At 40.3% G+C, this 16060-nt stretch overlaps 1 protein-coding gene across 1 annotated transcript in view; it reads left to right on the top strand.

Annotated features, from left to right (window-relative positions):
- LOC123506924 overlaps positions 1-16060 on the top strand; it is a 283593-nt gene that overhangs the window by 38117 nt on the left and 229416 nt on the right. Inside the window, 1 exon segment of the mRNA XM_045259347.1 lies at positions 8904-8994. The gene's annotated coding sequence lies outside the window, so the exon portion shown is untranslated.

The raw sequence follows: 16060 nt of genomic DNA, 5'->3' as shown, positions 1-16060 counted from the left end.
GATCTTACTACTGCTACTCCTACTACTACTACTACTACTACTACCATCTACGTTTCTGCGAAGTAAGAGATATAATAGAATGAAAACAGAGGAGGAGGAGGAGAATAAGAAAGAATAAGAGGAACACGAAGAAATATACATAAGAAGACAAAATATTAATGTAGGATGATGAAGGAAGAGTAAGAGAAATATAAAGAAATATGCAAAGGAAGACGAACAGGGCAATAAGAGGAGGAGGAAGAAGAGAGGAAAGAATAAGAGAAACATGAAGGAATGTAGAAAAGAAAGCAAACCGAAAGGGAATAAAAGGAGGAGAAGGAAGACTAAGAAAGATACAAAAGGACACACAGAGGAAGACAAACAATGATGTGAGATGAAAAAAAAGCGGAGGAGGAGAAGAAGAAGGAAGAGTAACAGGAACACAAAGGAAGACAAAAGAAGACAAACAGCAGCAGACCTTGGCGTCCTGACTGGGCTGTTTGTACGTATCCTTCTATCCTTCACTAACTACTGGAGGACACAAGATAGAAAGGTAGAAACAAGAAGAGGAGGAGGAAGAGGGAGGAGGACGTAAAAAAGGGATAAAAGGATAATGGAGAAGGATGCAATGTTGAAGGAGAGACAAAACTGTGAGAAAGAAGGAGATAAGAAAGATAGATGGAGTGTAGTTCATGGTGGAAGAGGAGGAGGAGGAGGAGGAGGAGGAGGAGGAGGAGGAGGAGGAGGAGGAGGAGGGTTTGGGAGCGTCTGTCTTGCCGGCACGGAAATCATTTGCTGTGCCCCCGGCTGTGTCTTCTTCCCAGGAGGAGGAGGAGGAGGAGGAGGAGGAGGAGGAGGAGGAAGATGAGTGGGATGAAGAGGTAGTGGTAGTGGTAGTGGTAGTGAGGGTGTGAATGGGCTTGGATGGAGATACAGAGAAGGAGGAGGCAGCAGCGGTTGCACACACACACACACACACACACACACACACACACACACACACACACACACACACACACACACACACACACACACACACACACACACACACACACACACACACACACACACAAGGAAGAGAAGGAAAAAAATAGTCACGGATGAACAGTAAAAGGAAGAGAAAATGATAAGTAATTGATGTTTATACCAAACAAGAAAGAAAGGACGAGGAGGAGGAGGAGGAGGAGGAGGAGGAGGAGGAGGAGGAGGAGATGAATGACTCGTCTCAACACCACTATTTCTATCATCACCATCACTATCACCATCACCACCACCATCACCATAACAATAATAAGTGTAGGCGTGAGGGCGGCATTGTAAAGGTGTCGCCCATTTCCCAGGTGGGCGTGTGTTGTGACTTCTCTCTCTCTCTCTCTCTCTCTCTCTCTCTCTCTCTCTCTCTCTCTCTCTCTCTCTCTCTCTCTCTCTCTCTCTCTCTCTCTCTCTCTCTCTCTCTCTCTCTCTCTCTCTCTCTCTCTCTCTCTCTCTCTCTCTCTCTCTCTCTCTCTCTCTCTCTCTCTCTCTCTCTCTGTTTTTGGTCTTGGCTTGTTTCTTTTATCCAGTCTGTCTGCTTGTTTATCTTTTATCAGTCATTTGGTCTCTCTCTCTCTCTCTCTCTCTCTCTCTGCTCACTCTTCCCCTCCATCTCTTATTCTTCTTCCTTTGTTTTCTCTTCCTCTTCCTCTTCCGCTTCCCCTTTAACCTTCGCTGTTTATCTTCTCCCGTTTTCCTTATTCCTTCTTTCCCCTTCCTTCGTTCTCCCTTCCCCTCCCTCATTTTCCCTTCTCCTCCCCTCCATACTCTTTTTGTCCTCTTTTCCTCTCTTCCTCTATCTCCCCTCCTTTCTATCTCTTATTCTTCCCCCTTTTTTTTATTGTTATCTTCATTTCCTCCTTTTCTGCGTCTCCCTCTTCCCCATCCGTCTTTTTATCTCCCGTGTTTGTCCTTCACGCTTTCCTTCTCTCTCTCATTTCTTCTCTTTATCTCTCCCTCTATCTCTTCCCTTTCTTCCTTCTTTCAACAGACCTTCATTCGTTTTTTTCTGCTTATTTATGATTTCTCTCTCTCTCTCTCTCTCTCTCTCTCTCTCTCTCTCTCTCTCTCTCTTTCTCTTTCTCTCGTCTTTTTTAATGTTCTTCCTTTTTTTCGTTTCTTTTCTCCTTATTTCGTATAGTTTGTCTCCATTCACCTTTGTCCTTCAGTTTGTTTTCCCTCTTTACAAATTTACTCTCTCTCTCTCTCTCTCTCTCTCTCTCTCTCTCTCTCTCTCTCTCTCTCTCTCTCTCGTTCCTTTCTCATTTTCTTCCTGTTTTTTTTTCTATCTTCACTTTATCTCCTTCCTTTCTCTCTATTCTTCATCTTTCTTACGTCTCCATTTACTTTTATTTATTTACTTTTATTTAGTCTCCCATTCTCCTTCCATTTTTTTTTTCTCTCCTTCGTCTATTTATTTTCCCTTATTTTCATTTACCTTTGTTCGTTTTTTTTTAATGTTTTTTCCTGTTCTTCCATTCCCCCTTCTCTTATTCTCTTTTCCTCTATTTCCTTACTTCTCTCCTCTGTTAATTTTTTCTTCACTCTGTTTATTTTTCCTCTACACTTATGTTTTCCTTCCCTTTTCTCTCAGTATATATCTTTTCTCATTTTTTATTGTTCTCTAGTTCTCCCTTCTTCTTTACTTTTTCATTATATCTTCTTATTTTTCCTCTTCTTTTTTTCCTATCCATAGTCTTTTAACCCCTTCAGTACTATGATGCGTTTTTATATTCATTCTGCTTATTATTTTGTGATTTTATACAGCTTCACAAACTTATGTGGGGATTAGATAATGAAGAGTTCGGCCATTAATCTTCAGACCTCCATAGACGTTACCTAATGTCATTAAAATCGTCTAATCACACCCAAAACTTGAGGTAAAAATGTGTCTCAGTATTGAAGGAGTTAATCTTATCCCCTTCCTTCATGACTATCTTCTCTCCACCTCTCTCTTCCTTTTCTCCTCTACCTTCCCACTCCTCCCTCTCATTCTACTCCCTTTCCTCCCCCGTCCTCTCCTTTCCAACATCATTTATTTTACATCTTCATCCCCATTTATTGCCTTCTATCTTCTCTATCTTTTCTTTTTTTCCCAATGCTTTCTTCCTCCCTTATTCCTCCCTCTCCTCCCCTTTCTTCCTTCTTCCTCTTCCCCTCCATCCCCATTCATTGTCTTCTTTCCTCCCTTCACTTCTGATTTTTTATACCATTTTTCCTCCTTCCTCTCCTCTCCTCTCCTCTCCTCTCCTCTCTCTCTCTCCCCTCTCCCCTCTCCTCTCTCCCCGTCTGCGCCTTAACTCCGCCCTGTCTTGCTCTAATTACGGGTTATGCAATCATTATTTTACCAGACTCGAAGGCACAAGGTTGAGTTTCGATTTTTTTTTGTTATGCTAGTGTCTCTTTAGTATCTCTCTCTCTCTCTCTCTCTCTCTCTCTCTCTCTCTCTCTCTCTCTCTCTCTCTCTCTCTCTCTCTCTCTCAACAGTAATGTCTTTGAAAGGGAAAAAAACTTATCTGAAGTCTTTTTGTGTGTTTTCATGTTTTTAAAGATTATTAACAATTGGTTCCCTTGAGAGAGAGAGAGAGAGAGAGAGAGAGAGAGAGAGAGAGAGAGAGAGAGAGAGAGAGAGAGAGAGAATACGAGTTACATTGGGTTATTCTTCATTTATTAGCACTTATATTATTTTTATTGGTATTTTACATTTATTTGTATTATTTTACTACGAAATAATAAGATGACAGTTTTACTCTCTCTCTCTCTCTCTCTCTCTCTCTCTCTCTCTCTCTCTCTCTCTCGCTCTCGCTCTCGTATGTTTGCTGTTTTTTGTTTTTCCTTTCCCATTTCCTCAGACGAAAGCAGACAACATACAAAGCCATCGCCTCTAATTACTTCAAGACAAAATCAACCTAAACAAGTAGAATTGTAACAAAGCGTGACATTTTTTGAGTCATCCCGCTCCTTAACATTCCCTGCAGTCTGATGGCTAAACGAGTTAATAAATACAAGCAAGCAAGCAGATAGGCCAATAAAATGTTTGATTCTCTCTCTCTCTCTCTCTCTCTCTCTCTCTCTCTCTCTCTCTCTCTCTCTCTCTCTCTCTCAAGGTAATGATATAGAAAACATGATAAACAAGGAAGATAACATAGGATGACGTTCTTTCCGCCTTTCCATTTTCTCACCTTCTCACTTTTTCACCTTCTTTTCACCTTAGCACCTTCTTTTCACCTTCAGTGTCAGGGAAATAAACAAGCCAGTAAGCACACCAAGTACACGTCAAGCACATTCTTGTATCGTTTAGGCAGCATCTCTCACACTCAGAAATTGATAAGTGAATACCACCACTTCAAAAGCCACATACACGATGTAACCTTGAGAATATAAGCTTAGTAACTGTAACTTTGCTTCCCTTCAACTTCATTCATTTCTATATTTATCCCCTCTAACTTAACCTAACCTAACCTAACTGAGCCTAACCTAAACTTACCTTCAGAACATAAGCCTAATAACTGTAATATTGCTTCCCTTTATATTCATTCATAGGTAAATTCATTCCTCTAAAGTCTTAACTAACCTTTCTTAGCATTTTAACCTAACTTGACCTAACTTAAGCTTAGTAACTATTATTGCAGCCCTCCAACTTTATTCATAGGTAAACTCATCCCTCTAAAGTCTAAAGTCTTAACCAGCCTATCTTAACATCCTAACCTAACCCAACTTAACATATCTTAACCAAACCTAATCCAATCTAACCTAACGTGACCTAACCTAACTTACCCTGTCTTAACTTAACCTAACCTAATCTAACCTCGAGAATGTAACAAGCTGAGTAACACTGCTTCTCTTCAGCATTCATTCACTTTTAGATGGATCCCTTCATCCTGTTACGTTCTCTCACTCACACCTGTAACTGAAGAAAATATATGACACGCTACGTAGATTCATATATTATTTAATTCAGAAGAACTCCAAACCTTGACATTCTTTTTTCGTTACACGGTGTTTTATATTTGTTTTTATTCTTATTCTTATCTCACCATCTACATTCCACCAGCCAGGCAAATATATACAAATTACACTAAATGTTAACTAAACACGTTGATAAATACACATAGTTGAACCTTAACCTTAACAAGTGGCGCTCCTCGCAATCTCTTCTCCAGTGTCCGCTTTCTCAAATGTTCCTGCTCCTTCACTCAAATATATGTAGAAAATACTACTATATGAGCAGTATTATACGCAGCAATGATAGGCCTAAGCGGAGTAGATTTTTTGTGTACTTTATGTATAGACTTCCTAAAGTACACAAGGATTCTGTTCCGATTAAGCCTATCATAGCTACGTAAGACACCACGATGCGTCTTAACTAAATATATAACTAGCATACCTAACTTCAACCATGATTAGCGACATTCCTTTCAATTTCTATTTCTATTATTATTATATCCTTAACTATTTCCACTCCCTACAGACAAATTGGTAGAGAAAAATATACGTTAACTGAAATACAGCACATGTAAATAGTATAACATGAGGAACATTGACAATATAGAACATTCTCTTCCCATTTCTGTCTTCGTAAGTATTTTAACTCTGCCACATATACAAGTTGAAAAATATGCACAGAATTAAAGAAAGAAACACGAAGCATTGAATACAACATACTCTGATAACATAGAATGAGAAACCTTGACAACTCATAAAAACTCATGACATTTCTTTCAATTTCCTGTTCCATTTTCATTTCCGCAGTTATTTCCAATCCATCACTCGGGCAAATAAGGAAAGAAAGAGATAAGAAATTGTTACGAATACGCGAAACACGCGAAACCTCAAACACAACACGCATAACAGCATTACATAACCGTGACAATACGTGACATAACAATCAATCTTTAATTCTTGCCCACATAACAATACCCAAATTATAAAAGACACAAAAATATAAGAATACACAAAACAAACCGACATACATAAATAACATGGCGTAAATGTGACAATACGTGATATAATAGTCAATTTCTTCTAATTCTCACTCGCGTAACATTATCCAAATAAATAATAAAAGATAAAAAAACTGAAAAAAAACACAAAACAAACACGACACTCATTAACAAAGCATAACCGTGACGATGCGTGACAACAATCAATCTTTTCTAATTTTCATCCCCCATAACATTACCCAAATAAATTATATAAAAACACAAAGAAAAAAAAAAAATACAGAAAATCTTAAACAAAACACACACAACATAACATAACAACCGTGACAATACGTGACAACTCTTCTAATTTTCATCCCCATAACATTACCCAAAAAATGATAAAAGACCTCCCAAAAATCTAGAAATACACAAAACCTTAAACACGGCGCACACATTAATAACATAACCTAACATAAGCGTGACAATACGTGACATAGCAATTAATCTCTTCTAATTTTCACCCCATAACAATAACTAAACAAATTATAAAAGACACAAAAATCTAAGGATACGCAAACCTTAAACACAACACACAAAATAACATAACATAACATAATCGTGACAATACATATACGTGACATAACAACAACTCAAATTTTTACCCCATAACAATACCCAAACAAATGATGACATAAAAAATCTAATAATACACAAATTTATAAGCACAGCACACACAAATAACATAACCGTGACAATACGTGACAAAATTAATCTTTTCAAAATTTTCATCCTATAACATAACCTAAACAAATTATAGAAAAAACCTAAAATTACACAAAATCTTAAACCTAGCACACACACAAAAGAAATAATAATAATAATAATAATAATAATAATAATAATAATAACTGTGACAATACGTGACATAGAAATTAATCTTTTTTCTAATTTTCATCCAAATCAACAACAAAACAACAACAACAACAACAAAGCAATCCATAAATACAGAACGCAAACAACACACTTAATAACCTAACTTAACCCAACCTAACCTAACTTAACCTTGGCAATACGCGACATTCCAGCCAGCCTCCCGCCCCTCGCCTGGCTTTGTCCTGTGCCGCGGTAAACAAGTGGACGAGACAAGACAAGCCAGGCTGAGTGAGGCAAGTGCAGGCAATAAGTGAGCGGCTCTAAATACGAGTCACGCTGTGCACTTGAGACCAGCATCAAGTTTTCTGTGGCTGTTGCGACGCTGTGGTGACGCAATGACTGGCTCTCCTCCGCTGTTCTCCTCTGCTGCTCTCCTCCTCCTCCTCCTCCTTCTCCTGGTCATGGTCTTTCTCCTTCTCTATCTCTTAGCTGTCCACTTTATCTTTAACCTCCTTTTTTTGTGCTTCTCCTCCTCCTCCTCCTCCTCCTCCTCCTCCTCCTCCTCCTCCTCTTGCTTTCCTCATGGCCAGTGTTAACAATGATAGTGTAACTCGATTGTTGTATTTCTCTCTCTCTCTCTCTCTCTCTCTCTCTCTCTCTCTCTCTCTCTCTCTCTCTCTCTCTCTCTCTCGGAAGGTTCGTGTAGAGTGCGGAATACGAAAGCAGGGAGGAGCAATATAAGGCTGGGTGGTATTTGCTGTCTCTATGGCCCTCCTCCTCCTCCTCCTCCTCCTCCTCCTCCTCCTCCTCTCTCTCTTCCTCGTCTTCGTTCACCTTATTTTCGTTCTCCTCATTTTCATTCTTTTCCTACTAATTTTCTTTTTCCTCTTCCTTCCTCTTCTTTTTCTTTCTTTTCTTTTCTTTTTTATTTATTTATTTTTATTCTATTCCTGTTTTTATGTTGTATTTTCATCCTTCATTATTTGTTCCTTTTTTCATCTCCTCCTCCTCCTCCTCCTCCTCCTCTTCCTCTTCCTCTTCCTCTTCCTCTTCCTCTTCCTCTTCCTCCTCCTCCTCCTCCTCCTCCTCCTCCTCCTCCTTCCTCCTCCTCCTCCTCCTCCTCCTCCTCCTCCTCCTCCTCCTCCTCCATCACTTCATTATCCTTGTCCTTGCTATTCGATTATCCTTTGTCCTCCTCCTCCTCCTCCTCCTCCTCCTCCTCCTCCTCCTCGTATGTAATTCTTCGCTCCCCCTTGCAAGCACGTTCTTTCTTTTTCTCCTCTTCTTTTCATCCTTGTTCTATATTTACGCTTTTAATTATTCATGTATTTATTTATTTATTTTTGTGGCGTAAGAAGTTTATGGTGTGAATATTTTTGTTTGTTTATATTTGCTTTGTGAAGTTTGGCCGTGAATATAATGTTGCCTTTGTTTATTTATTTATTTGATTTTTTTCCCTTTGGCGTGTTTTGTTGGGGAGGGTAAATGAGGTTTTTGCTTTAGTTGTTGTTGTTGTTGTTGTTGTTGTATTTTTTGTTGTTATTGGTAGTGGTGGTGGTGGTGTTTTGTTCTTGTTGTTCTTGCTGCTGCTGCTACTACTACTACTACTACTACTACTACTACTACTACTACTACTACTACTACTACTACTACTATTACATAAAATTCCTTTGCTCATTTGTGATTTTTTGCTTGTTGTCTTGTGGTGTCTAGTTTAATCTATTTTTTTCATCAGTGGTGTTGCGCGAGAGAACATAACCAAATGAACATCTGTAACAACAACAACAATTACTACTACTACTACTACTACTACTACTACTACTACTACTACTACTACTACTACTACTACTACTACTACTACTACTAACTACTACTACATACACATACAGCAAAAACTACTACTACCACCACTACTACACACAACAACAACAACTACTACTACTCCCACTCCTACTACATACAACTACTAACTACAATTACTACTACTACTAACCATCACCACCACCACCACCACCACCACCACCACCACCACCACCACCACCAGTTCTATTTACCAGCCTCATGAGATTTACCTTCGTGTCGTGTTCTCCCCAGACTGCGGCAGCGGGAGAGAGCCAGACAGTGAGAAGGCTGGAGTCTCATCGTGAGGAACCTTATAAGACTTCCCGCCACACGAGGCACAAACGTAAGTAGCATTTTTAAACCCTCTCTTTTCGCACCATTTTGCTTTTCATTTTGTTTAGTTTCTCGTATTTTTCTTTCTCTTGTTTTGTTGTCTTTCGTTTGTGTTTGTTGTCTTATTGTCTGTTATTGTTTGTCTTTGTTTGGTTATGTGCTTATGTGAGGAAAGTTATATTCGATTTGGTATTGTCAGAGAGAGAGAGAGAGAGAGAGAGAGAGAGAGAGAGCAGGAAATAGAGAGAGAGAGAGAGCAGGAAATATACTCCCCTCGTGTTACGTTTATTTTTATCATTTTCTTTTTTCTCTATTTTGTTTTTTATTTACATATTCCTTATTTATTCGTGGTGTTTTTGCCTAGTTAGTGTAGTCATCATCATCATCATCATCATCATCATCATCATCATCATCATTGTCATTAATCTTTCTATCTCGTAAGTATCTACCAAAATATCTTTCTTTTCACAACTATTATCATCATCATCATCATCATCATCATCATCATTGTCATCATAAGTAGGCCAGAATAACAATGTAATTTTCACTCTAGTTCAGTTTTGCTTTACATTGTTTCATTGTTCCCTTAACTCAGTGAAGAGAGAGAGAGATAGAGAGAGAGAGAGAGAGAGAGAGAGAGAGAGAGAGAGAGAGAGAGAGAGAGAGAGAGAGAGAGAGAGAGAGAGAGAGAGAGAGAGAGAGAAGAGAGACCACACTTGATTATAATCACATGAAAATAAGACCACACTTGCATTATATCTGTGTGTGTGTGTGTGTGTGTGTGTGTGTGTGTGTGTGTGTGTGTGTGTGTGTGTGTGTGTGTGTGTGTGATAAGAGGGAAGAGAGATAAGAGAAAACAATGATAAGAACGAAGGGAAATAAAGATGAAGATAAGTGAAGGAAGGGAGGAAAGAAAAAAAGAGCAAGAGGTGGTGAAAAGGGAGGAGGAGGAGGAGGAAGAGGAGGAGGAGGAAAGGGATGGATGCTTATAAGGAAATTTGATTGTCTCCTCTTACTCGCAGGTAAAGTTGCTTGCACCTGTGGTGAGAGAGAGAGAGAGAGAGAGAGAGAGAGAGAGAGAGAGAGAGAGAGAGAGAGAGAGAGAGAGAGAGAGAGAGAGAGAGAGAATCATTTCACCTGAAGCGAGGAGGAGGAGGAGGAGGAGGAGGAGGAGGAGAGGAGAAAAGAGGGTGGTGGTTGTGGAAGAGAACGGATGAGAAGGAGCAAAGAAGAGAATAAAAAAGGAAAATATAAAGCAAAGGGGAAGGAAATTGTAGTGAAGATTAAGGAGGAGGAGGAGGAGGAGGAGGAGGAGGAGGAGAAGGAGGAAATAGAAGAAAGCAACAAAGAGAATCCAACATAAGCAATGAAGATTAGAAGATTAGACCTGATTGAATTATGACGAGAGAGAGAGAGAGAGAGAGAGAGAGAGAGAGAGAGAGAGAGAGAGAGAGAGAGAGAGAGAGAGAGAGAGAGAGAGACAGAGACAGACAGACAGACAGACAGAGAGAGACGTATTTTTAACACCTACTTTTCTACCCATAAACATAACGTCCTTTTTTTTTTTTGTTTCCTGTGGTTTTTCCTCCGTCGAGCTAAAAGAAGTAAAAAGTTTAGGCCTAGCTTTGGGAGCAGGGAGGGTGGGGAGAAGGCCTAGGGAGATATATTTCAGGGTTCAGTGCTCTCTTGCGTTCACATTTGGGTAAGGAGCCTCGTGAGTAAGGGAATTTTTGGGTCAGGTTAGGTTAAGAGTCAATTTAAGTTAGGTTAGGTTATGTTGAGTTTGGTTAAGTTTGGCTACGTTAGGTTAGGTTAAGTTCTGTTAGGTACGTTAAGGTTCTGTTAGGTTTAGTTAAGTCTTGTTGTAAGTTCTGTTAGGAATTGTTAGGTTAAGTTCTGTTAGGAATTGTTAAGTTATGCTCTTCTAGGTTCTGTTAGGGTAAGTTCTGTTAGGTTAGTTTATGTTCTGTTGGGTTTAGGTACGTTAAGTTCTGTTAGTTTTGGTTACGTTAAGTTCTATTAAGTTTAGTTCAGTTCTTTTTAAGTTGATTACGATAAGTTCAGTTAGGTTTGGTTAAGGTTTTGTCAGGTTTTGTTAGGTTAAGTTTGGCTAGGTTTAGTTAAGTTCTTGTAAGTTGATTAGGTTAAGTTCGGTTAGGTTTGGTTAGGTTAGGTTAAGTCAGTTTTGTTAGGTTAAGTTCTGTTGGGTTTAATTAAATACGTTAAGTTCTGTTAGTTTTGGATACCTAAGTTCTGTGAGGTTTAGTCATGTTGAAGTTTAGTTACGTTAAGTTCGGTTAAGTTAGATTATGTATTTCTTCACTGCTATGATCCTGAACTAACGTAACCTTACTTGACCTAAGCTAACCTAACCCAAGATAAGCTAAAGTAATCTAACCTTTACCCATAATTCTTATCTAATCTAATATACCATCAAATTAATATACGCTAACTTCACCTAAACCAGTGTAACTTCACCTAGAACCATTTAGAAGTTAGCCCGGGTGCAGAACATAAATGGTTCGAAATGCACTCCATAATAGAATCGAATCTCACGAAGCAATATCATGAAACAATTCGAACAAAGTGAATGAAACCAAGATCACACACACACACCAAAAAAAATACACTTAGAGGAAAATATAAACGATACTTCAATCATTACAACACCTACATTAATTAATACATTACATTTTACAACCGTTTCAGTTGCATAATACAATCGAATCTCACGAACCACTATCATGAAACAGTTCGAGCAAATTGAATGAAACCAAAACTACAAAAAAAAAAAAAAAAAACTTAGAGGAAAATATAAACGATCACAACACTTAACTAAATATACATTACATTTTACAACCCTCTAAGTTACAGTAAAAGCTTGTAATAATAACCCTCGTTTCTAATGCCAAATTTGATCTAATATATTTTAATGGTAATTCGTGACTTTTGACCTCGCGTAGAAAGTGGAGGGTGTAAATCACTGACCTCTCATTTACATATCCGGTTCAGTCATTTTAGAAGCTTTTCAGTAATATCCAGATGTGTGGTATTTCTCTCTCTCTCTCTCTCTCTCTCTCTCTCTCTCTCTCTCTCTCTCTCTCTCTCTCTCTCTCATTTTGTCGTCTTTATTTTTTCTCATCTCATTCCACTTTTCTAACAGTCTAGGGGCAGAAATGGGAGGAGGAGGAGGAGGAGGAGAGGGATTGGTTTCAAGAGTTAATATATGGGGAGGGGCGTCAGGAAATGATGAGAGAGAGGGAAGAGGAGGAGGAGGAGGAGGAGGAGGAGGAGGAGGAGAGGGAGGAAGAGGGATGCTGTAATAGAGAGAGGAGGAGGAGGGCGAGGAGGAGGAGGAGGAGGTGGTGGAGGTGGAGGATGATGTTTGTTGCATTATTTCCTGTTCCATCCTTAATATCTCCCATTCTCCCTCCCATTCTCTCCCTCTCCCTTCCTCCTCCTTCTCCCTCCCTCCCTTCTCCCTTTCCCTCTTCCATACTCTTTCCCCCTCCACCCATCTCTCCTGCCCCTTCACCTTTCCCCCTCATCGCTACCCTTACCCATAACCTCATTTCACCTCCTCCTTCCTTCTCTCTCCCCTCTCTCTCCCCTCTCTCCTCCCATCCTCCTCCCATCCTCCTCCATCCTCCTCCTCTCCCCAGCCTTCCCTACCCTTCTCAACCTCCACCCAGTATTAAGAATCTGCGGGAGTGCGAGGAGGGAGTGAAAGGACCGCGTGAGAGAGAGAGAGAGAGAGAGAGAGAGAGAGGGAGAGGGAGAGGGAGAGGGAGTGGGAGTGGTGATGGTGATTGGGATGGTGACGAGAATGAATATAGTGGTGGCGAGGTGGAGGTAGAGATACACACACACACACACACACACACACACACACACACACACACACACACACACACACACACACACACACACACACATAGACTGGTTTTAGGATTAGTTTTATTCTTTCCGAGCAAAAGTCAATCGGAATATCAGACCTTTTCTTTCTTTCGCATTTTTTTTATTACTTTTACTGTTTTTTTTCTTGAGAGAGAGAGAGAGAGAGAGAGAGAGAGAGAGAGAGAGAGAGAGAGAGTTGAAGCTCAAAGGTAGGAAAAAATATATAGGATGACGTTAATCGCACTTTACGAGAGAGAGAGAGAGAGAGAGAGAGAGAGAGAGAGAGAGAGAGAGAGAGAGGGTATGAGTACTTTACAAGGTTATAAAAACTTCCTATTCATCACAACAGTCTATTTTGTCACATCATCCTTCACACCTTGGCTAACCTTCCCTTCACTTACCTTCCCCTTCCCTTCCCCTTCCCTTCCCCTTCCATTCCCTTCCCCTCATCCTTTCCCCTATATCTCCCCTTTCCTCACGTACATTTCATCTTGTTCCCCTACCCTCCCTTCCATCCTTTCCCATCTCTCTTTCTCTCCCTCTCTAATTTCCCATCCTCTTCTTTTCCATGTCCTCATTTTCCTTATCTTTCCTTATTTACACTGCTTTTCATCTTCCTTCCCTTCCTCTTCTCCCCTTCCCATCCTTCTATTCTTACTCCTTCCTTTCCTTCATTCTTTCTTATATATTTCTCCTCATTCTTTTTATTATTATTTCTTCATTTTCTTCTTCCCACCAAGTTACTCATTATCCTTCTCTTTCTACTCTTCTTCATTCACCATCACCATCACCACCATTTCCATCACCACCACGTAACACACCTGCACTGATTATAAGTAGATGATGGAGATGGAGGAGGAGGAGGAGGAGGGATATACATCAAATTTCTTGCGTAACTTCTTAGTGTCGTGTTTGTACATTTTGAGTGTGTGTGTGTGTGTGTGTGTGTGTGTGTGTGTGTGTGTGTGTGTGTGTGTGTGGCTATGGAATTGAGAGGAAGAGGGCAACACACACACACACACACACACACACACACACACACACACACACACACACACACACACACACACACACACACACACACACACACACACACGGTAGCTCAGTGGTTAGAGCGCTGGCTTCACAAGCCAGAGGACCGGGGTTCGATTCCCCGGCCGGGTGGAGATATTTGGCTGTGTCTCCTTTCACGTTCACCTAGCAGTGAGTAGGTACGGGATGTAAATCGAGGAGTTGTGACCTTGTTGTCCCGGTGTGTGGTGTGTGCCTGGTCTCAGGCCTATCCGAAGATCGGAAATAATGAGCTCTGAGCTCGTTCCGTAGGGTAACGTCTGGCTGTCTCGTCAGAGACTGCAGCAGATCAAACAGTGAAACACACACACACACACACACACACACACATCCTAATATTTTTGGGTGAGAGAAGAATCATGAGGAGAGAGAGAGAGAGAGAGAGAGAGAGAGAGAGAGAGAGAGAGAGAGAGAGAGAGAGAGAGAGAGACCGCCAGGTGTATGGAGAAGGGAGAGAATGAAGAGTAGACTAAATAGGCATCCCCAGAGAGGGAGAGAGAGAGAGAGAGAGAGAGAGAGAGAGAGAGAGAGAGAGAGAGAGGTGGAGGCAGCATTGAAACAAGTAAAGGTATACAAACAAGAGTGTGAAAGACGTTTTTAGAGAGAGAGAGAGAGAGAGAGAGAGAGAGGTTACAGAGTACATGGTTTTAGAACACAGGAAAGACATATAACACGAGGCCTACTGTGTAAATAACCTTCTCTCTCTCTCTCTCTCTCTCTCTCTCAGCATGTTTATCTCATCTTAATAGTAATAATAATCTTCCTTTTGTTGTTGTCGTCGTTGTAGTTTTTGTTCTGTTTTGTTGTTGTTGTTCTCTCTCGCTTTCTTATGTGTTTGTTTTTTGTTGTGAATTTAAAACTAGTCTGGTTAATTGCAACACATTCTCTCTCTCTCTCTCTCTCTCTCTCTCTCTCTCTCTCTCTCTCTCTCTTTCTTTCTTTCTTTCTTTCTTTCTTTCTTTCTTTCTTTCTTTCTTCCATCCTTCCTTCCTTAGCTAAAATACATTCATACAATCCAATTCAATCTTTTTTTTTCCTTCCTTCCTTCCTTCCTTCCTTCCTTCCTTCCTTCTATCCTTCCTTTCTTCCTTCTATCCTTCCTTCCTTCTTTCTATTCCTTCCTTCCTTCTTTTCTTCCTTCCTTACTTCCTTCCTTCCTTTCTTTCTTCCTTCCTTTCTTTCTTTCTTTCTTTCTTCCTTTCTACCTTCTATCCTTCTATCCTTCCTTCCTTCCCTCTTTCCTTCCTTCCTTAACCAAACACGCATACAATCCAATTTTGCGACCTTATCTTACAACACTGCTAATATAAGCGTAAGAGTACAACGCTTCACACCTTCACACACTCCTAGCTTTGTGTTGGTGTGGTGGATTATCTCCCGCTGACTCCTGGTCGACGCGCTGACACCGTGTTTGGGGGTGGCTGGCTAATGCAGTGTGTTGGTCTGTTGCATTGAATTCGGGCTCCGCATGCTGTGTTTGACTGCGTGTTTAGTTTATCGTGTGTCTAGTGTTGGGTGACAAATGGTAGGTTCATATGGTGTGTGTGTGTGTGTGTGTGTGTGTGTGTGTGTGTGTGTGTGTGTGTGTGTGTGTGTTTTCTTTACGTGTTCTCTCGTTTTCTCTAATTTGACTTTTTTTTTTTTTTTTTCCTGCTCTCTTTCATATTCTTCTACTTTTCGTTTTCTTTCTTGCATTCTCTCTCTCTCTCTCTCTCTCTCTCTCTCTCTCTCTCTCTCTCTCTCTCTCTCTCTCTTTCTCTCTCTATATATGTGTTTGTTTGGTCTCTCTCTCTCTTCTCTCTCTCTCTCTCTCTCTCTCTCTCTCTCTCTCTCTCTCTCTCTCTCTCTCTCTCTCTCTCTCTCTCTCTCTTCGGTACTTCAATTCGCTATCCAATTTTCTTTGATCGATTTCACTAATTAACTCTTTTGTTTAGTGTGTGTGTGTGTGTGTGTGTGTGTGTGTGTGTGTGTGTGTGTGTGTGTGTGTGTTCAGGCGTGCTTGCTTTTTTTTTTCTCCCTGTCTCATTAAATTAACCTCACATTATTTTTTTCTTTTAATTAACTCATCGCTTTAAGTTTAACGTTTAGACTGACAGATCGTTACCCGC

Source organism: Portunus trituberculatus, chromosome 21 (genome assembly GCF_017591435.1).
Source record: "Portunus trituberculatus isolate SZX2019 chromosome 21, ASM1759143v1, whole genome shotgun sequence".
Classification (NCBI taxonomy): domain Eukaryota; kingdom Metazoa; phylum Arthropoda; class Malacostraca; order Decapoda; family Portunidae; genus Portunus; species Portunus trituberculatus.
The sequence above is the reverse complement of the archived record's forward strand: the minus strand, read 5'-3'. Positions and strand labels throughout refer to the sequence as shown.